Source organism: Hyla sarda, unplaced genomic scaffold, assembly GCF_029499605.1.
Source record: "Hyla sarda isolate aHylSar1 unplaced genomic scaffold, aHylSar1.hap1 scaffold_885, whole genome shotgun sequence".
In the NCBI taxonomy this organism is placed as follows: domain Eukaryota; kingdom Metazoa; phylum Chordata; class Amphibia; order Anura; family Hylidae; genus Hyla; species Hyla sarda.
Window position 1 is genome coordinate 104,566 of NW_026610914.1, and position 20,236 is coordinate 124,801.

Here is a 20,236-nt window from a genome sequence, read left to right on the forward strand (position 1 = left end):
GCAAGTAGGAGGAGTAAGAAGGGTTCCTGGCAAATCCGGGTTATGGATTGCATTTAAAAAGGCCCCGTGGGAGTGCAATGGGCCCCTGTCTTGCTGCTTAGCAATAATGGTATGGGTTTAGGTTCTGCTGTGTGTACTGGTGGTTGACTGCCCCCCAGCCCAGAGTGTGCATGGAAAATTGTCTGGCAGCCTCCCTGACAGCAAGCAGTGATAGTGCCCATGAAGGGGACCTTGTTGGGCCCGCCCCTTTCACGGTTATCGCTTCTCGGCCTTTTGGCTAAGATCAAGTGTAGTATCTGTTCTTATCAGTTTAATATCTGATACGTCCCCTATCTGGGGACCATATATTAAATGGATTTTTGAGAACGGGGGCCGATTTCGAAGCTTGCTTCCGTCGCCCTATGCATTGACCCGATATGGCAGTATCTTCGGGTACAGTGCACCACCCCCTTACAGGGTTAAAAAGAAAGATTCCTACTTTCATTGCTACCTGCTTGCTGGCTAGCCAGCTAGCCAGCCCTGTGGGCCTTGCTGCTGCTGCTGCTGCAGCCAAAAAACAAAAGGTGGTGCTGCTGCTGCTTCTGCTGCTTCTGCTTCTGCTTGTGTCTGGCCGCTGTTGGAGCGTCCAGGCACAGGACTTCTGCTGCTGCTGACTAAATGGCCTCCTTAATTGGATCATTTGAGTAGCCAGCACACCTGTGCAGGTAGGGCATGACATGATAGGCAGCTGCCTTGATAGCGGGTGGGTGCTGAATGTTCCTAATTGACAAAATAAGATTAATGCTTATGAAGAAATATAAAATCTCATCCCTTCCCCAATATCGCGCCACACCCCTACCCCTTAATTCCCTGGTTGAACTTGATGGACATATGTCTTTTTTCGACCGTACTAACTATGTAACTATGTAACATAACATGGGGGGGGTCTCCTGGCTGTTCACACAGGTGTGTCATTGCTGTACATTGACCATGCATTGCTTCTGTGGTATTGCAAAGGCAAAGACAAATGCTTCCAGCCATCCATTGCACTAATGGATTGGTCATCAGCTGGCTGTCTATGTCCCGCATCAATATAGACCAAAGTACAGAGGGTTAGGCTATGCTATTGTGCACCTACCTGATGCATCAGAAGGTGCGAGGCCCTTGCTAAATTCTGTGCACAGACTTTGAGATCTATACTTTAGACTGTATCTAAACCTGCTCCAACATGGACTGACATTCTGGCCTACTTTCAGCCGATGCGACTTGTCTGTCGCTGAACAGTCGCTTTTTATGTATTCAGCACCTATGTATAATGTTGTAAAAATGCTCTAGAAGCTAAAGTCGCAGAAATGTCACACATATTTGGCCTGCAACTTTCTGTGCGACAAATTCAGACAGGAAAAATCAGTATAAATCCTTAGAAAATTATCCCCCAGTGTCTCCATCTGCTGGCGGTATTGAATAAGCATTGCTGCACTGATGGGGTATGCATTAGACGAAAAAAAAGAAGAAAAAGAAGAATAATACGCCCAGAAAAGAGGCGAAAAGGAGAAAAACGTAAAAAAACGTGAAAAAAAAGTAAGAGGAAGAGAAGGGAAAAAAAGGTGGAAATGGGTTTAAAAGTGATTTCGGCGGAGAAATATATATATATATATATATATATATATATATATATATATACGCGCACACACACACATATATATAAACGTATTCTCCGTTGAGATATTGCAGCCGCTGCTGTGTCCAGGCCCAGGAGCCTTAGCACTGTGCTGTGATGTCACTCAATACCACTGACATCACTAGGTGTAAACAACATCTCTCCTTTGCTGTGTATGTGACTATGGAGCTGTTTGGTGATGTCGTCTATTATGGCCTTCATAGAAGCAACAGGAGATTGTTGCATCCATCTAGAACCCTCAGAACTACAGTGCTATGATGTCACTCACTTCCACAGGCCTTGCAGAGTGTAAACAACAACAACCCAGCTTTGTTGTGTATGTAACCATAGGGATTTGTGATGTCACCTAGAACCTTCACAGCAGCGACAGCTTTATGAGGAGCATCAGCACTGCTCTGCCTGAGCAGAACCATCACCGCCATAGGTTGTCAAATAACCCGGATTTAACCCACACAGGTAAGTCCAATGGGGTGCAGGCATGTCCTCTATGCTTACAGCTTCCCGTGGGTGTTGGTTTGATACCGTTTGGGGACAGCCAAGGAGGCATCTGCAGGCAACAAAGGTAGGTGTGTGCTTGTGTGTGTGTTTCCTATGCAGATCCTAAGCCCAGTGTCACATGCAAGTAGGAGGAGTAAGAAGGGTTCCTGGCAAATCCGGGTTATGGATTGCATTTAAAAAGGCCCCGTGGGAGTGCAATGGGCCCCTGTCTTGCTGCTTAGCAATAATGGTATGGGTTTAGGTTCTGCTGTGTGTACTGGTGGTTGACTGCCCCCCAGCCCAGAGTGTGCATGGAAAATTGTCTGGCAGCCTCCCTGACAGCAAGCAGTGATAGTGCCCATGAAGGGGACCTTGTTGGGCCCGCCCCTTTCACAGTTATCGCTTCTCGGCCTTTTGGCTAAGATCAAGTGTAGTATCTGTTCTTATCAGTTTAATATCTGATACGTCCCCTATCTGGGGACCATATATTAAATGGATTTTTGAGAACGGGGGCCGATTTCGAAGCTTGCTTCCGTCGCCCTATGCATTGACCCGATATGGCAGTATCTTCGGGTACAGTGCACCACCCCCTTACAGGGTTAAAAAGAAAGATTCCTACTTTCATTGCTACCTGCTTGCTGGCTAGCCAGCTAGCCGGCCCTGTGGGCCTTGCTGCTGCTGCTGCAGCCAAAAAACAAAAGGTGGTGCTGCTGCTGCTTCTGCTGCTTCTGCTTCTGCTTGTGTCTGGCCGCTGTTGGAGCGTCCAGGCACAGGACTTCTGCTGCTGCTGACTAAATGGCCTCCTTAATTGGATCATTTGAGTAGCCAGCACACCTGTGCAGATAGGGCATGACATGATAGGCAGCTGCCTTGATAGCGGGTGGGTGCTGAATGTTCCTAATTGACAAAATAAGATTAATGCTTATGAAGAAATATAAAATCTCATCCCTTCCCCAATATCGCGCCACACCCCTACCCCTTAATTCCCTGGTTGAACTTGATGGACATATGTCTTTTTTCGACCGTACTAACTATGTAACTATGTAACATAACATGGGGGGGGTCTCCTGGCTGTTCACACAGGTGTGTCATTGCTGTACATTGACCATGCATTGCTTCTGTGGTATTGCAAAGGCAAAGACAAATGCTTCCAGCCATCCATTGCACTAATGGATTGGTCATCAGCTGGCTGTCTATGTCCCGCATCAATATAGACCAAAGTACAGAGGGTTAGGCTATGCTATTGTGCACCTACCTGATGCATCAGAAGGTGCGAGGCCCTTGCTAAATTCTGTGCACAGACTTTGAGATCTATACTTTAGACTGTATCTAAACCTGCTCCAACATGGACTGACATTCTGGCCTACTTTCAGCCGATGCGACTTGTCTGTCGCTGAACAGTCGCTTTTTATGTATTCAGCACCTATGTATAATGTTGTAAAAATGCTCTAGAAGCTAAAGTCGCAGAAATGTCACACATATTTGGCCTGCAACTTTCTGTGCGACAAATTCAGACAGGAAAAATCAGTATAAATCCTTAGAAAATTATCCCCCAGTGTCTCCATCTGCTGGCGGTATTGAATAAGCATTGCTGCACTGATGGGGTATGCATTAGACGAAAAAAAAGAAGAAAAAGAAGAATAATACGCCCAGAAAAGAGGCGAAAAGGAGAAAAACGTAAAAAAACGTGAAAAAAAAGTAAGAGGAAGAGAAGGGAAAAAAAGGTGGAAATGGGTTTAAAAGTGATTTCGGCGGAGAAATATATATATATATATATATATATATATATATATATATATATACGCGCACACACACACATATATATAAACGTATTCTCCGTTGAGATATTGCAGCCGCTGCTGTGTCCAGGCCCAGGAGCCTTAGCACTGTGCTGTGATGTCACTCAATACCACTGACATCACTAGGTGTAAACAACATCTCTCCTTTGCTGTGCATGTGACTATGGAGCTGTTTGGTGATGTCGTCTATTATGGCCTTCATAGAAGCAACAGGAGATTGTTGCATCCATCTAGAACCCTCAGAACTACAGTGCTATGATGTCACTCACTTCCACAGGCCTTGCAGAGTGTAAACAACAACAACCCAGCTTTGTTGTGTATGTAACCATAGGGATTTGTGATGTCACCTAGAACCTTCACAGCAGCGACAGCTTTATGAGGAGCATCAGCACTGCTCTGCCTGAGCAGAACCATCACCGCCATAGGTTGTCAAATAACCCGGATTTAACCCACACAGGTAAGTCCAATGGGGTGCAGGCATGTCCTCTATGCTTACAGCTTCCCGTGGGTGTTGGTTTGATACCGTTTGGGGACAGCCAAGGAGGCATCTGCAGGCAACAAAGGTAGGTGTGTGCTTGTGTGTGTGTTTCCTATGCAGATCCTAAGCCCAGTGTCACATGCAAGTAGGAGGAGTAAGAAGGGTTCCTGGCAAATCCGGGTTATGGATTGCATTTAAAAAGGCCCCGTGGGAGTGCAATGGGCCCCTGTCTTGCTGCTTAGCAATAATGGTATGGGTTTAGGTTCTGCTGTGTGTACTGGTGGTTGACTGCCCCCCAGCCCAGAGTGTGCATGGAAAATTGTCTGGCAGCCTCCCTGACAGCAAGCAGTGATAGTGCCCATGAAGGGGACCTTGTTGGGCCCGCCCCTTTCACGGTTATCGCTTCTCGGCCTTTTGGCTAAGATCAAGTGTAGTATCTGTTCTTATCAGTTTAATATCTGATACGTCCCCTATCTGGGGACCATATATTAAATGGATTTTTGAGAACGGGGGCCGATTTCGAAGCTTGCTTCCGTCGCCCTATGCATTGACCCGATATGGCAGTATCTTCGGGTACAGTGCACCACCCCCTTACAGGGTTAAAAAGAAAGATTCCTACTTTCATTGCTACCTGCTTGCTGGCTAGCCAGCTAGCCAGCCCTGTGGGCCTTGCTGCTGCTGCTGCAGCCAAAAAACAAAAGGTGGTGCTGCTGCTGCTTCTGCTGCTTCTGCTTCTGCTTGTGTCTGGCCGCTGTTGGAGCGTCCAGGCACAGGACTTCTGCTGCTGCTGACTAAATGGCCTCCTTAATTGGATCATTTGAGTAGCCAGCACACCTGTGCAGGTAGGGCATGACATGATAGGCAGCTGCCTTGATAGCGGGTGGGTGCTGAATGTTCCTAATTGACAAAATAAGATTAATGCTTATGAAGAAATATAAAATCTCATCCTATCCCCAATATCGCGCCACACCCCTACCCCTTAATTCCCTGGTTGAACTTGATGGACATATGTCTTTTTTCGACCGTACTAACTATGTAACTATGTAACATAACATGGGGGGGGTCTCCTGGCTGTTCACACAGGTGTGTCATTGCTGTACATTGACCATGCATTGCTTCTGTGGTATTGCAAAGGCAAAGACAAATGCTTCCAGCCATCCATTGCACTAATGGATTGGTCATCAGCTGGCTGTCTATGTCCCGCATCAATATAGACCAAAGTACAGAGGGTTAGGCTATGCTATTGTGCACCTACCTGATGCATCAGAAGGTGCGAGGCCCTTGCTAAATTCTGTGCACAGACTTTGAGATCTATACTTTAGACTGTATCTAAACCTGCTCCAACATGGACTGACATTCTGGCCTACTTTCAGCCGATGCGACTTGTCTGTCGCTGAACAGTCGCTTTTTATGTATTCAGCACCTATGTATAATGTTGTAAAAATGCTCTAGAAGCTAAAGTCGCAGAAATGTCACACATATTTGGCCTGCAACTTTCTGTGCGACAAATTCAGACAGGAAAAATCAGTATAAATCCTTAGAAAATTATCCCCCAGTGTCTCCATCTGCTGGCGGTATTGAATAAGCATTGCTGCACTGATGGGGTATGCATTAGACGAAAAAAAAGAAGAAAAAGAAGAATAATACGCCCAGAAAAGAGGCGAAAAGGAGAAAAACGTAAAAAAACGTGAAAAAAAAGTAAGAGGAAGAGAAGGGAAAAAAAGGTGGAAATGGGTTTAAAAGTGATTTCGGCGGAGAAATATATATATATATATATATATATATATATATATATATATATATATACGCGCACACACACACATATATATAAACGTATTCTCCGTTGAGATATTGCAGCCGCTGCTGTGTCCAGGCCCAGGAGCCTCAGCACTGTGCTGTGATGTCACTCAATACCACTGACATCACTAGGTGTAAACAACATCTCTCCTTTGCTGTGTATGTGACTATGGAGCTGTTTGGTGATGTCGTCTATTATGGCCTTCATAGAAGCAACAGGAGATTGTTGCATCCATCTAGAACCCTCAGAACTACAGTGCTATGATGTCACTCACTTCCACAGGCCTTGCAGAGTGTAAACAACAACAACCCAGCTTTGTTGTGTATGTAACCATAGGGATTTGTGATGTCACCTAGAACCTTCACAGCAGCGACAGCTTTATGAGGAGCATCAGCACTGCTCTGCCTGAGCAGAACCATCACCGCCATAGGTTGTCAAATAACCCGGATTTAACCCACACAGGTAAGTCCAATGGGGTGCAGGCATGTCCTCTATGCTTACAGCTTCCCGTGGGTGTTGGTTTGATACCGTTTGGGGACAGCCAAGGAGGCATCTGCAGGCAACAAAGGTAGGTGTGTGCTTGTGTGTGTGTTTCCTATGCAGATCCTAAGCCCAGTGTCACATGCAAGTAGGAGGAGTAAGAAGGGTTCCTGGCAAATCCGGGTTATGGATTGCATTTAAAAAGGCCCCGTGGGAGTGCAATGGGCCCCTGTCTTGCTGCTTAGCAATAATGGTATGGGTTTAGGTTCTGCTGTGTGTACTGGTGGTTGACTGCCCCCCAGCCCAGAGTGTGCATGGAAAATTGTCTGGCAGCCTCCCTGACAGCAAGCAGTGATAGTGCCCATGAAGGGGACCTTGTTGGGCCCGCCCCTTTCACGGTTATCGCTTCTCGGCCTTTTGGCTAAGATCAAGTGTAGTATCTGTTCTTATCAGTTTAATATCTGATACGTCCCCTATCTGGGGACCATATATTAAATGGATTTTTGAGAACGGGGGCCGATTTCGAAGCTTGCTTCCGTCGCCCTATGCATTGACCCGATATGGCAGTATCTTCGGGTACAGTGCACCACCCCCTTACAGGGTTAAAAAGAAAGATTCCTACTTTCATTGCTACCTGCTTGCTGGCTAGCCAGCTAGCCAGCCCTGTGGGCCTTGCTGCTGCTGCTGCAGCCAAAAAACAAAAGGTGGTGCTGCTGCTGCTTCTGCTGCTTCTGCTTCTGCTTGTGTCTGGCCGCTGTTGGAGCGTCCAGGCACAGGACTTCTGCTGCTGCTGACTAAATGGCCTCCTTAATTGGATCATTTGAGTAGCCAGCACACCTGTGCAGGTAGGGCATGACATGATAGGCAGCTGCCTTGATAGCGGGTGGGTGCTGAATGTTCCTAATTGACAAAATAAGATTAATGCTTATGAAGAAATATAAAATCTCATCCCTTCCCCAATATCGCGCCACACCCCTACCCCTTAATTCCCTGGTTGAACTTGATGGACATATGTCTTTTTTCGACCGTACTAACTATGTAACTATGTAACATAACATGGGGGGGGTCTCCTGGCTGTTCACACAGGTGTGTCATTGCTGTACATTGACCATGCATTGCTTCTGTGGTATTGCAAAGGCAAAGACAAATGCTTCCAGCCATCCATTGCACTAATGGATTGGTCATCAGCTGGCTGTCTATGTCCCGCATCAATATAGACCAAAGTACAGAGGGTTAGGCTATGCTATTGTGCACCTACCTGATGCATCAGAAGGTGCGAGGCCCTTGCTAAATTCTGTGCACAGACTTTGAGATCTATACTTTAGACTGTATCTAAACCTGCTCCAACATGGACTGACATTCTGGCCTACTTTCAGCCGATGCGACTTGTCTGTCGCTGAACAGTCGCTTTTTATGTATTCAGCACCTATGTATAATGTTGTAAAAATGCTCTAGAAGCTAAAGTCGCAGAAATGTCACACATATTTGGCCTGCAACTTTCTGTGCGACAAATTCAGACAGGAAAAATCAGTATAAATCCTTAGAAAATTATCCCCCAGTGTCTCCATCTGCTGGCGGTATTGAATAAGCATTGCTGCACTGATGGGGTATGCATTAGACGAAAAAAAAGAAGAAAAAGAAGAATAATACGCCCAGAAAAGAGGCGAAAAGGAGAAAAACGTAAAAAAACGTGAAAAAAAAGTAAGAGGAAGAGAAGGGAAAAAAAGGTGGAAATGGGTTTAAAAGTGATTTCGGCGGAGAAATATATATATATATATATATATATATATATATATATATATACGCGCACACACACACATATATATAAACGTATTCTCCGTTGAGATATTGCAGCCGCTGCTGTGTCCAGGCCCAGGAGCCTCAGCACTGTGCTGTGATGTCACTCAATACCACTGACATCACTAGGTGTAAACAACATCTCTCCTTTGCTGTGTATGTGACTATGGAGCTGTTTGGTGATGTCGTCTATTATGGCCTTCATAGAAGCAACAGGAGATTGTTGCATCCATCTAGAACCCTCAGAACTACAGTGCTATGATGTCACTCACTTCCACAGGCCTTGCAGAGTGTAAACAACAACAACCCAGCTTTGTTGTGTATGTAACCATAGGGATTTGTGATGTCACCTAGAACCTTCACAGCAGCGACAGCTTTATGAGGAGCATCAGCACTGCTCTGCCTGAGCAGAACCATCACCGCCATAGGTTGTCAAATAACCCGGATTTAACCCACACAGGTAAGTCCAATGGGGTGCAGGCATGTCCTCTATGCTTACAGCTTCCCGTGGGTGTTGGTTTGATACCGTTTGGGGACAGCCAAGGAGGCATCTGCAGGCAACAAAGGTAGGTGTGTGCTTGTGTGTGTGTTTCCTATGCAGATCCTAAGCCCAGTGTCACATGCAAGTAGGAGGAGTAAGAAGGGTTCCTGGCAAATCCGGGTTATGGATTGCATTTAAAAAGGCCCCGTGGGAGTGCAATGGGCCCCTGTCTTGCTGCTTAGCAATAATGGTATGGGTTTAGGTTCTGCTGTGTGTACTGGTGGTTGACTGCCCCCCAGCCCAGAGTGTGCATGGAAAATTGTCTGGCAGCCTCCCTGACAGCAAGCAGTGATAGTGCCCATGAAGGGGACCTTGTTGGGCCCGCCCCTTTCACGGTTATCGCTTCTCGGCCTTTTGGCTAAGATCAAGTGTAGTATCTGTTCTTATCAGTTTAATATCTGATACGTCCCCTATCTGGGGACCATATATTAAATGGATTTTTGAGAACGGGGGCCGATTTCGAAGCTTGCTTCCTTCGCCCTATGCATTGACCCGATATGGCAGTATCTTCGGGTACAGTGCACCACCCCCTTACAGGGTTAAAAAGAAAGATTCCTACTTTCATTGCTACCTGCTTGCTGGCTAGCCAGCTAGCCAGCCCTGTGGGCCTTGCTGCTGCTGCTGCAGCCAAAAAACAAAAGGTGGTGGTGCTGCTGCTTCTGCTGCTTCTGCTTCTGCTTGTGTCTGGCCGCTGTTGGAGCGTCCAGGCACAGGACTTCTGCTGCTGCTGACTAAATGGCCTCCTTAATTGGATCATTTGAGTAGCCAGCACACCTGTGCAGGTAGGGCATGACATGATAGGCAGCTGCCTTGATAGCGGGTGGGTGCTGAATGTTCCTAATTGACAAAATAAGATTAATGCTTATGAAGAAATATAAAATCTCATCCCTTCCCCAATATCGCGCCACACCCCTACCCCTTAATTCCCTGGTTGAACTTGATGGACATATGTCTTTTTTCGACCGTACTAACTATGTAACTATGTAACATAACATGGGGGGGGTCTCCTGGCTGTTCACACAGGTGTGTCATTGCTGTACATTGACCATGCATTGCTTCTGTGGTATTGCAAAGGCAAAGACAAATGCTTCCAGCCATCCATTGCACTAATGGATTGGTCATCAGCTGGCTGTCTATGTCCCGCATCAATATAGACCAAAGTACAGAGGGTTAGGCTATGCTATTGTGCACCTACCTGATGCATCAGAAGGTGCGAGGCCCTTGCTAAATTCTGTGCACAGACTTTGAGATCTATACTTTAGACTGTATCTAAACCTGCTCCAACATGGACTGACATTCTGGCCTACTTTCAGCCGATGCGACTTGTCTGTCGCTGAACAGTCGCTTTTTATTTATTCAGCACCTATGTATAATGTTGTAAAAATGCTCTAGAAGCTAAAGTCGCAGAAATGTCACACATATTTGGCCTGCAACTTTCTGTGCGACAAATTCAGACAGGAAAAATCAGTATAAATCCTTAGAAAATTATCCCCCAGTGTCTCCATCTGCTGGCGGTATTGAATAAGCATTGCTGCACTGATGGGGTATGCATTAGACGAAAAAAAAGAAGAAAAAGAAGAATAATACGCCCAGAAAAGAGGCGAAAAGGAGAAAAACGTAAAAAAACGTGAAAAAAAAGTAAGAGGAAGAGAAGGGAAAAAAAGGTGGAAATGGGTTTAAAAGTGATTTCGGCGGAGAAATATATATATATATATATATATATATATATATATATATATATACGCGCACACACACACATATATATAAACGTATTCTCCGTTGAGATATTGCAGCCGCTGCTGTGTCCAGGCCCAGGAGCCTCAGCACTGTGCTGTGATGTCACTCAATACCACTGACATCACTAGGTGTAAACAACATCTCTCCTTTGCTGTGTATGTGACTATGGAGCTGTTTGGTGATGTCGTCTATTATGGCCTTCATAGAAGCAACAGGAGATTGTTGCATCCATCTAGAACCCTCAGAACTACAGTGCTATGATGTCACTCACTTCCACAGGCCTTGCAGAGTGTAAACAACAACAACCCAGCTTTGTTGTGTATGTAACCATAGGGATTTGTGATGTCACCTAGAACCTTCACAGCAGCGACAGCTTTATGAGGAGCATCAGCACTGCTCTGCCTGAGCAGAACCATCACCGCCATAGGTTGTCAAATAACCCGGATTTAACCCACACAGGTAAGTCCAATGGGGTGCAGGCATGTCCTCTATGCTTACAGCTTCCCGTGGGTGTTGGTTTGATACCGTTTGGGGACAGCCAAGGAGGCATCTGCAGGCAACAAAGGTAGGTGTGTGCTTGTGTGTGTGTTTCCTATGCAGATCCTAAGCCCAGTGTCACATGCAAGTAGGAGGAGTAAGAAGGGTTCCTGGCAAATCCGGGTTATGGATTGCATTTAAAAAGGCCCCGTGGGAGTGCAATGGGCCCCTGTCTTGCTGCTTAGCAATAATGGTATGGGTTTAGGTTCTGCTGTGTGTACTGGTGGTTGACTGCCCCCCAGCCCAGAGTGTGCATGGAAAATTGTCTGGCAGCCTCCCTGACAGCAAGCAGTGATAGTGCCCATGAAGGGGACCTTGTTGGGCCCGCCCCTTTCACGGTTATCGCTTCTCGGCCTTTTGGCTAAGATCAAGTGTAGTATCTGTTCTTATCAGTTTAATATCTGATACGTCCCCTATCTGGGGACCATATATTAAATGGATTTTTGAGAACGGGGGCCGATTTCGAAGCTTGCTTCCGTCGCCCTATGCATTGACCCGATATGGCAGTATCTTCGGGTACAGTGCACCACCCCCTTACAGGGTTAAAAAGAAAGATTCCTACTTTCATTGCTACCTGCTTGCTGGCTAGCCAGCTAGCCAGCCCTGTGGGCCTTGCTGCTGCTGCTGCAGCCAAAAAACAAAAGGTGGTGCTGCTGCTGCTTCTGCTGCTTCTGCTTCTGCTTGTGTCTGGCCGCTGTTGGAGCGTCCAGGCACAGGACTTCTGCTGCTGCTGACTAAATGGCCTCCTTAATTGGATCATTTGAGTAGCCAGCACACCTGTGCAGGTAGGGCATGACATGATAGGCAGCTGCCTTGATAGCGGGTGGGTGCTGAATGTTCCTAATTGACAAAATAAGATTAATGCTTATGAAGAAATATAAAATCTCATCCCTTCCCCAATATCGCGCCACACCCCTACCCCTTAATTCCCTGGTTGAACTTGATGGACATATGTCTTTTTTCCACCGTACTAACTATGTAACTATGTAACATAACATGGGGGGGGTCTCCTGGCTGTTCACACAGGTGTGTCATTGCTGTACATTGACCATGCATTGCTTCTGTGGTATTGCAAAGGCAAAGACAAATGCTTCCAGCCATCCATTGCACTAATGGATTGGTCATCAGCTGGCTGTCTATGTCCCGCATCAATATAGACCAAAGTACAGAGGGTTAGGCTATGCTATTGTGCACCTACCTGATGCATCAGAAGGTGCGAGGCCCTTGCTAAATTCTGTGCACAGACTTTGAGATCTATACTTTAGACTGTATCTAAACCTGCTCCAACATGGACTGACATTCTGGCCTACTTTCAGCCGATGCGACTTGTCTGTCGCTGAACAGTCGCTTTTTATGTATTCAGCACCTATGTATAATGTTGTAAAAATGCTCTAGAAGCTAAAGTCGCAGAAATGTCACACATATTTGGCCTGCAACTTTCTGTGCGACAAATTCAGACAGGAAAAATCAGTATAAATCCTTAGAAAATTATCCCCCAGTGTCTCCATCTGCTGGCGGTATTGAATAAGCATTGCTGCACTGATGGGGTATGCATTAGACGAAAAAAAAGAAGAAAAAGAAGAATAATACGCCCAGAAAAGAGGCGAAAAGGAGAAAAACGTAAAAAAACGTGAAAAAAAAGTAAGAGGAAGAGAAGGGAAAAAAAGGTGGAAATGGGTTTAAAAGTGATTTCGGCGGAGAAATATATATATATATATATATATATATATATATATATATATATATATATACGCGCACACACACACATATATATAAACGTATTCTCCGTTGAGATATTGCAGCCGCTGCTGTGTCCAGGCCCAGGAGCCTTAGCACTGTGCTGTGATGTCACTCAATACCACTGACATCACTAGGTGTAAACAACATCTCTCCTTTGCTGTGTATGTGACTATGGAGCTGTTTGGTGATGTCGTCTATTATGGCCTTCATAGAAGCAACAGGAGATTGTTGCATCCATCTAGAACCCTCAGAACTACAGTGCTATGATGTCACTCACTTCCACAGGCCTTGCAGAGTGTAAACAACAACAACCCAGCTTTGTTGTGTATGTAACCATAGGGATTTGTGATGTCACCTAGAACCTTCACAGCAGCGACAGCTTTATGAGGAGCATCAGCACTGCTCTGCCTGAGCAGAACCATCACCGCCATAGGTTGTCAAATAACCCGGATTTAACCCACACAGGTAAGTCCAATGGGGTGCAGGCATGTCCTCTATGCTTACAGCTTCCCGTGGGTGTTGGTTTGATACCGTTTGGGGACAGCCAAGGAGGCATCTGCAGGCAACAAAGGTAGGTGTGTGCTTGTGTGTGTGTTTCCTATGCAGATCCTAAGCCCAGTGTCACATGCAAGTAGGAGGAGTAAGAAGGGTTCCTGGCAAATCCGGGTTATGGATTGCATTTAAAAAGGCCCCGTGGGAGTGCAATGGGCCCCTGTCTTGCTGCTTAGCAATAATGGTATGGGTTTAGGTTCTGCTGTGTGTACTGGTGGTTGACTGCCCCCCAGCCCAGAGTGTGCATGGAAAATTGTCTGGCAGCCTCCCTGACAGCAAGCAGTGATAGTGCCCATGAAGGGGACCTTGTTGGGCCCGCCCCTTTCACGGTTATCGCTTCTCGGCCTTTTGGCTAAGATCAAGTGTAGTATCTGTTCTTATCAGTTTAATATCTGATACGTCCCCTATCTGGGGACCATATATTAAATGGATTTTTGAGAACGGGGGCCGATTTCGAAGCTTGCTTCCGTCGCCCTATGCATTGACCCGATATGGCAGTATCTTCGGGTACAGTGCACCACCCCCTTACAGGGTTAAAAAGAAAGATTCCTACTTTCATTGCTACCTGCTTGCTGGCTAGCCAGCTAGCCAGCCCTGTGGGCCTTGCTGCTGCTGCTGCAGCCAAAAAACAAAAGGTGGTGCTGCTGCTGCTTCTGCTGCTTCTGCTTCTGCTTGTGTCTGGCCGCTGTTGGAGCGTCCAGGCACAGGACTTCTGCTGCTGCTGACTAAATGGCCTCCTTAATTGGATCATTTGAGTAGCCAGCACACCTGTGCAGGTAGGGCATGACATGATAGGCAGCTGCCTTGATAGCGGGTGGGTGCTGAATGTTCCTAATTGACAAAATAAGATTAATGCTTATGAAGAAATATAAAATCTCATCCCTTCCCCAATATCGCGCCACACCCCTACCCCTTAATTCCCTGGTTGAACTTGATGGACATATGTCTTTTTTCGACCGTACTAACTATGTAACTATGTAACATAACATGGGGGGGGTCTCCTGGCTGTTCACACAGGTGTGTCATTGCTGTACATTGACCATGCGTTGCTTCTGTGGTATTGCAAAGGCAAAGACAAATGCTTCCAGCCATCCATTGCACTAATGGATTGGTCATCAGCTGGCTGTCTATGTCCCGCATCAATATAGACCAAAGTACAGAGGGTTAGGCTATGCTATTGTGCACCTACCTGATGCATCAGAAGGTGCGAGGCCCTTGCTAAATTCTGTGCACAGACTTTGAGATCTATACTTTAGACTGTATCTAAACCTGCTCCAACATGGACTGACATTCTGGCCTACTTTCAGCCGATGCGACTTGTCTGTCGCTGAACAGTCGCTTTTTATGTATTCAGCACCTATGTATAATGTTGTAAAAATGCTCTAGAAGCTAAAGTCGCAGAAATGTCACACATATTTGGCCTGCAACTTTCTGTGCGACAAATTCAGACAGGAAAAATCAGTATAAATCCTTAGAAAATTATCCCCCAGTGTCTCCATCTGCTGGCGGTATTGAATAAGCATTGCTGCACTGATGGGGTATGCATTAGACGAAAAAAAAGAAGAAAAAGAAGAATAATACGCCCAGAAAAGAGGCGAAAAGGAGAAAAACGTAAAAAAACGTGAAAAAAAAGTAAGAGGAAGAGAAGGGAAAAAAAGGTGGAAATGGGTTTAAAAGTGATTTCGGCGGAGAAATATATATATATATATATATATATATATATATATATATATACGCGCACACACACACATATATATAAACGTATTCTCCGTTGAGATATTGCAGCCGCTGCTGTGTCCAGGCCCAGGAGCCTTAGCACTGTGCTGTGATGTCACTCAATACCACTGACATTACTAGGTGTAAACAACATCTCTCCTTTGCTGTGTATGTGACTATGGAGCTGTTTGGTGATGTCGTCTATTATGGCCTTCATAGAAGCAACAGGAGATTGTTGCATCCATCTAGAACCCTCAGAACTACAGTGCTATGATGTCACTCACTTCCACAGGCCTTGCAGAGTGTAAACTACAACAACCCAGCTTTGTTGTGTATGTAACCATAGGGATTTGTGATGTCACCTAGAACCTTCACAGCAGCGACAGCTTTATGAGGAGCATCAGCACTGCTCTGCCTGAGCAGAACCATCACCGCCATAGGTTGTCAAATAACCCGGATTTAACCCACACAGGTAAGTCCAATGGGGTGCAGGCATGTCCTCTATGCTTACAGCTTCCCGTGGGTGTTGGTTTGATACCGTTTGGGGACAGCCAAGGAGGCATCTGCAGGCAACAAAGGTAGGTGTGTGCTTGTGTGTGTGTTTCCTATGCAGATCCTAAGCCCAGTGTCACATGCAAGTAGGAGGAGTAAGAAGGGTTCCTGGCAAATCCGGGTTATGGATTGCATTTAAAAAGGCCCCGTGGGAGTGCAATGGGCCCCTGTCTTGCTGCTTAGCAATAATGGTATGGGTTTAGGTTCTGCTGTGTGTACTGGTGGTTGACTGCCCCCCAGCCCAGAGTGTGCATGGAAAATTGTCTGGCAGCCTCCCTGACAGCAAGCAGTGATAGTGCCCATGAAGGGGACCTTGTTGGGCCCGCCCCTTTCACGGTTATCGCTTCTCGGCCTTTTGGCTAAGATCAAGTGTAGTATCTGTTCTTATCAGTTTAATATCTGATACGTCCCCTATCTGGGGACCATATATTAAATGGATTTTTGAGAACGGGGGCCGATTTCGAAGCTTGCTTCCGTCGCCCTATGCATTGACCCGATATGGCAGTATCTTCGGGTACAGTGCACCACCCCCTTACAGGGTTAAAAAGAAAGATTCCTACTTTCATTGCTACCTGCTTGCTGGCTAGCCAGCTAGCCAGCCCTGTGGGCCTTGCTGCTGCTGCTGCAGCCAAAAAACAAAAGGTGGTGCTGCTGCTGCTTCTGCTGCTTCTGCTTCTGCTTGTGTCTGGCCGCTGTTGGAGCGTCCAGGCACAGGACTTCTGCTGCTGCTGACTAAATGGCCTCCTTAATTGGATCATTTGAGTAGCCAGCACACCTGTGCAGGTAGGGCATGACATGATAGGCAGCTGCCTTGATAGCGGGTGGGTGCTGAATGTTCCTAATTGACAAAATAAGATTAATGCTTATGAAGAAATATAAAATCTCATCCCTTCCCCAATATCGCGCCACACCCCTACCCCTTAATTCCCTGGTTGAACTTGATGGACATATGTCTTTTTTCGACCGTACTAACTATGTAACTATGTAACATAACATGGGGGGGGTCTCCTGGCTGTTCACACAGGTGTGTCATTGCTGTACATTGACCATGCGTTGCTTCTGTGGTATTGCAAAGGCAAAGACAAATGCTTCCAGCCATCCATTGCACTAATGGATTGGTCATCAGCTGGCTGTCTATGTCCCGCATCAATTATAGACCAAAGTACAGAGGGTTAGGCTATGCTATTGTGCACCTACCTGATGCATCAGAAGGTGCGAGGCCCTTGCTAAATTCTGTGCACAGACTTTGAGATCTATACTTTAGACTGTATCTAAACCTGCTCCAACATGGACTGACATTCTGGCCTACTTTCAGCCGATGCGACTTGTCTGTCGCTGAACAGTCGCTTTTTATGTATTCAGCACCTATGTATAATGTTGTAAAAATGCTCTAGAAGCTAAAGTCGCAGAAATGTCACACATATTTGGCCTGCAACTTTCTGTGTGACAAATTCAGACAGGAAAAATCAGTATAAATCCTTAGAAAATTATCCCCCAGTGTCTCCATCTGCTGGCGGTATTGAATAAGCATTGCTGCACTGATGGGGTATGCATTAGACGAAAAAAAAGAAGAAAAAGAAGAATAATACGCCCAGAAAAGAGGCGAAAAGGAGAAAAACGTAAAAAAACGTGAAAAAAAAGTAAGAGGAAGAGAAGGGAAAAAAAGGTGGAAATGGGTTTAAAAGTGATTTCGGCGGAGAAATATATATATATATATATATATATATATATATATATATATATACGCGCACACACACACATATATATAAACGTATTCTCCGTTGAGATATTGCAGCCGCTGCTGTGTCCAGGCCCAGGAGCCTTAGCACTGTGCTGTGATGTCACTCAATACCACTGACATCACTAGGTGTAAACAACATCTCTCCTTTGCTGTGTATGTGACTATGGAGCTGTTTGGTGATGTCGTCTATTATGGCCTTCATAGAAGCAACAGGAGATTGTTGCATCCATCTAGAACCCTCAGAACTACAGTGCTATGATGTCACTCACTTCCACAGGCCTTGCAGAGTGTAAACAACAACAACCCAGCTTTGTTGTGTATGTAACCATAGGGATTTGTGATGTCACCTAGAACCTTCACAGCAGCGACAGCTTTATGAGGAGCATCAGCACTGCTCTGCCTGAGCAGAACCATCACCGCCATAGGTTGTCAAATAACCCGGATTTAACCCACACAGGTAAGTCCAATGGGGTGCAGGCATGTCCTCTATGCTTACAGCTTCCCGTGGGTGTTGGTTTGATACCGTTTGGGGACAGCCAAGGAGGCATCTGCAGGCAACAAAGGTAGGTGTGTGCTTGTGTGTGTGTTTCCTATGCAGATCCTAAGCCCAGTGTCACATGCAAGTAGGAGGAGTAAGAAGGGTTCCTGGCAAATCCGGGTTATGGATTGCATTTAAAAAGGCCCCGTGGGAGTGCAATGGGCCCCTGTCTTGCTGCTTAGCAATAATGGTATGGGTTTAGGTTCTGCTGTGTGTACTGGTGGTTGACTGCCCCCCAGCCCAGAGTGTGCATGGAAAATTGTCTGGCAGCCTCCCTGACAGCAAGCAGTGATAGTGCCCATGAAGGGGACCTTGTTGGGCCCGCCCCTTTCACGGTTATCGCTTCTCGGCCTTTTGGCTAAGATCAAGTGTAGTATCTGTTCTTATCAGTTTAATATCTGATACGTCCCCTATCTGGGGACCATATATTAAATGGATTTTTGAGAACGGGGGCCGATTTCGAAGCTTGCTTCCGTCGCCCTATGCATTGACCCGATATGGCAGTATCTTCGGGTACAGTGCACCACCCCCTTACAGGGTTAAAAAGAAAGATTCCTACTTTCATTGCTACCTGCTTGCTGGCTAGCCAGCTAGCCAGCCCTGTGGGCCTTGCTGCTGCTGCTGCAGCCAAAAAACAAAAGGTGGTGCTGCTGCTGCTTCTGCTGCTTCTGCTTCTGCTTGTGTCTGGCCGCTGTTGGAGCGTCCAGGCACAGGACTTCTGCTGCTGCTGACTAAATGGCCTCCTTAATTGGATCATTTGAGTAGCCAGCACACCTGTGCAGGTAGGGCATGACATGATAGGCAGCTGCCTTGATAGCGGGTGGGTGCTGAATGTTCCTAATTGACAAAATAAGATTAATGCTTATGAAGAAATATAAAATCTCATCCCTTCCCCAATATCGCGCCACACCCCTACCCCTTAATTCCCTGGTTGAACTTGATGGACATATGTCTTTTTTCGACCGTACTAACTATGTAACTATGTAACATAACATGGGGGGGGTCTCCTGGCTGTTCACACAGGTGTGTCATTGCTGTACATTGACCATGCGTTGCTTCTGTGGTATTGCAAAGGCAAAGACAAATGCTTCCAGCCATCCATTGCACTAATGGATTGGTCATCAGCTGGCTGTCTATGTCCCGCATCAATATAGACCAAAGTACAGAGGGTTAGGCTATGCTATTGTGCACCTACCTGATGCATCAGAAGGTGCGAGGCCCTTGCTAAATTCTGTGCACAGACTTTGAGATCTATACTTTAGACTGTATCTAAACCTGCTCCAACATGGACTGACATTCTGGCCTACTTTCAGCCGATGCGACTTGTCTGTCGCTGAACAGTCGCTTTTTATGTATTCAGCACCTATGTATAATGTTGTAAAAATGCTCTAGAAGCTAAAGTCGCAGAAATGTCACACATATTTGGCCTGCAACTTTCTGTGCGACAAATTCAGACAGGAAAAATCAGTATAAATCCTTAGAAAATTATCCCCCAGTGTCTCCATCTGCTGGCGGTATTGAATAAGCATTGCTGCACTGATGGGGTATGCATTAGACGAAAAAAAAGAAGAAAAAGAAGAATAATACGCCCAGAAAAGAGGCGAAAAGGAGAAAAACGTAAAAAAACGTGAAAAAAAAGTAAGAGGAAGAGAAGGGAAAAAAAGGTGGAAATGGGTTTAAAAGTGATTTCGGCGGAGAATATATATATATATATATATATATATATATATATATATATATATATATACGCGCACACACACACATATATATAAACGTATTCTCCGTTGAGATATTGCAGCCGCTGCTGTGTCCAGGCCCAGGAGCCTTAGCACTGTGCTGTGATGTCACTCAATACCACTGACATCACTAGGTGTAAACAACATCTCTCCTTTGCTGTGTATGTGACTATGGAGCTGTTTGGTGATGTCGTCTATTATGGCCTTCATAGAAGCAACAGGAGATTGTTGCATCCATCTAGAACCCTCAGAACTACAGTGCTATGATGTCACTCACTTCCACAGGCCTTGCAGAGTGTAAACAACAACAACCCAGCTTTGTTGTGTATGTAACCATAGGGATTTGTGATGTCACCT

At 45.8% G+C, this 20,236-nt stretch overlaps 9 non-coding genes across 9 annotated transcripts; all 9 read left to right on the forward strand.

The window, feature by feature from the left end:
• Positions 1-257: 257 nt before the first annotated feature.
• On the forward strand, positions 258-448 carry LOC130348682 (U2 spliceosomal RNA). The gene has a single exon (XR_008886181.1). It is a non-coding gene; the product is annotated as a U2 spliceosomal RNA (small nuclear RNA).
• Positions 449-2,535: 2,087 nt separating this feature from the next.
• On the forward strand, positions 2,536-2,726 carry LOC130348683 (U2 spliceosomal RNA). The gene has a single exon (XR_008886182.1). It is a non-coding gene; the product is annotated as a U2 spliceosomal RNA (small nuclear RNA).
• A 2,086-nt stretch (positions 2,727-4,812) lies between these two features.
• On the forward strand, positions 4,813-5,003 carry LOC130348685 (U2 spliceosomal RNA). Its single transcript, XR_008886184.1, has one exon. It is a non-coding gene; the product is annotated as a U2 spliceosomal RNA (small nuclear RNA).
• Positions 5,004-7,093: 2,090 nt separating this feature from the next.
• On the forward strand, positions 7,094-7,284 carry LOC130348686 (U2 spliceosomal RNA). Its single transcript, XR_008886185.1, has one exon. It is a non-coding gene; the product is annotated as a U2 spliceosomal RNA (small nuclear RNA).
• Positions 7,285-9,368: 2,084 nt separating this feature from the next.
• Positions 9,369-9,559, forward strand: LOC130348620 (U2 spliceosomal RNA). Its single transcript, XR_008886126.1, has one exon. It is a non-coding gene; the product is annotated as a U2 spliceosomal RNA (small nuclear RNA).
• Positions 9,560-11,645: 2,086 nt separating this feature from the next.
• On the forward strand, positions 11,646-11,836 carry LOC130348687 (U2 spliceosomal RNA). Its single transcript, XR_008886186.1, has one exon. It is a non-coding gene; the product is annotated as a U2 spliceosomal RNA (small nuclear RNA).
• Positions 11,837-13,928: 2,092 nt separating this feature from the next.
• Positions 13,929-14,119, forward strand: LOC130348688 (U2 spliceosomal RNA). Its single transcript, XR_008886187.1, has one exon. It is a non-coding gene; the product is annotated as a U2 spliceosomal RNA (small nuclear RNA).
• A 2,084-nt stretch (positions 14,120-16,203) lies between these two features.
• Positions 16,204-16,394, forward strand: LOC130348689 (U2 spliceosomal RNA). The gene has a single exon (XR_008886188.1). It is a non-coding gene; the product is annotated as a U2 spliceosomal RNA (small nuclear RNA).
• Positions 16,395-18,481: 2,087 nt separating this feature from the next.
• On the forward strand, positions 18,482-18,672 carry LOC130348621 (U2 spliceosomal RNA). The gene has a single exon (XR_008886127.1). It is a non-coding gene; the product is annotated as a U2 spliceosomal RNA (small nuclear RNA).
• The last annotated feature ends 1,564 nt before the right edge of the window (positions 18,673-20,236 follow it).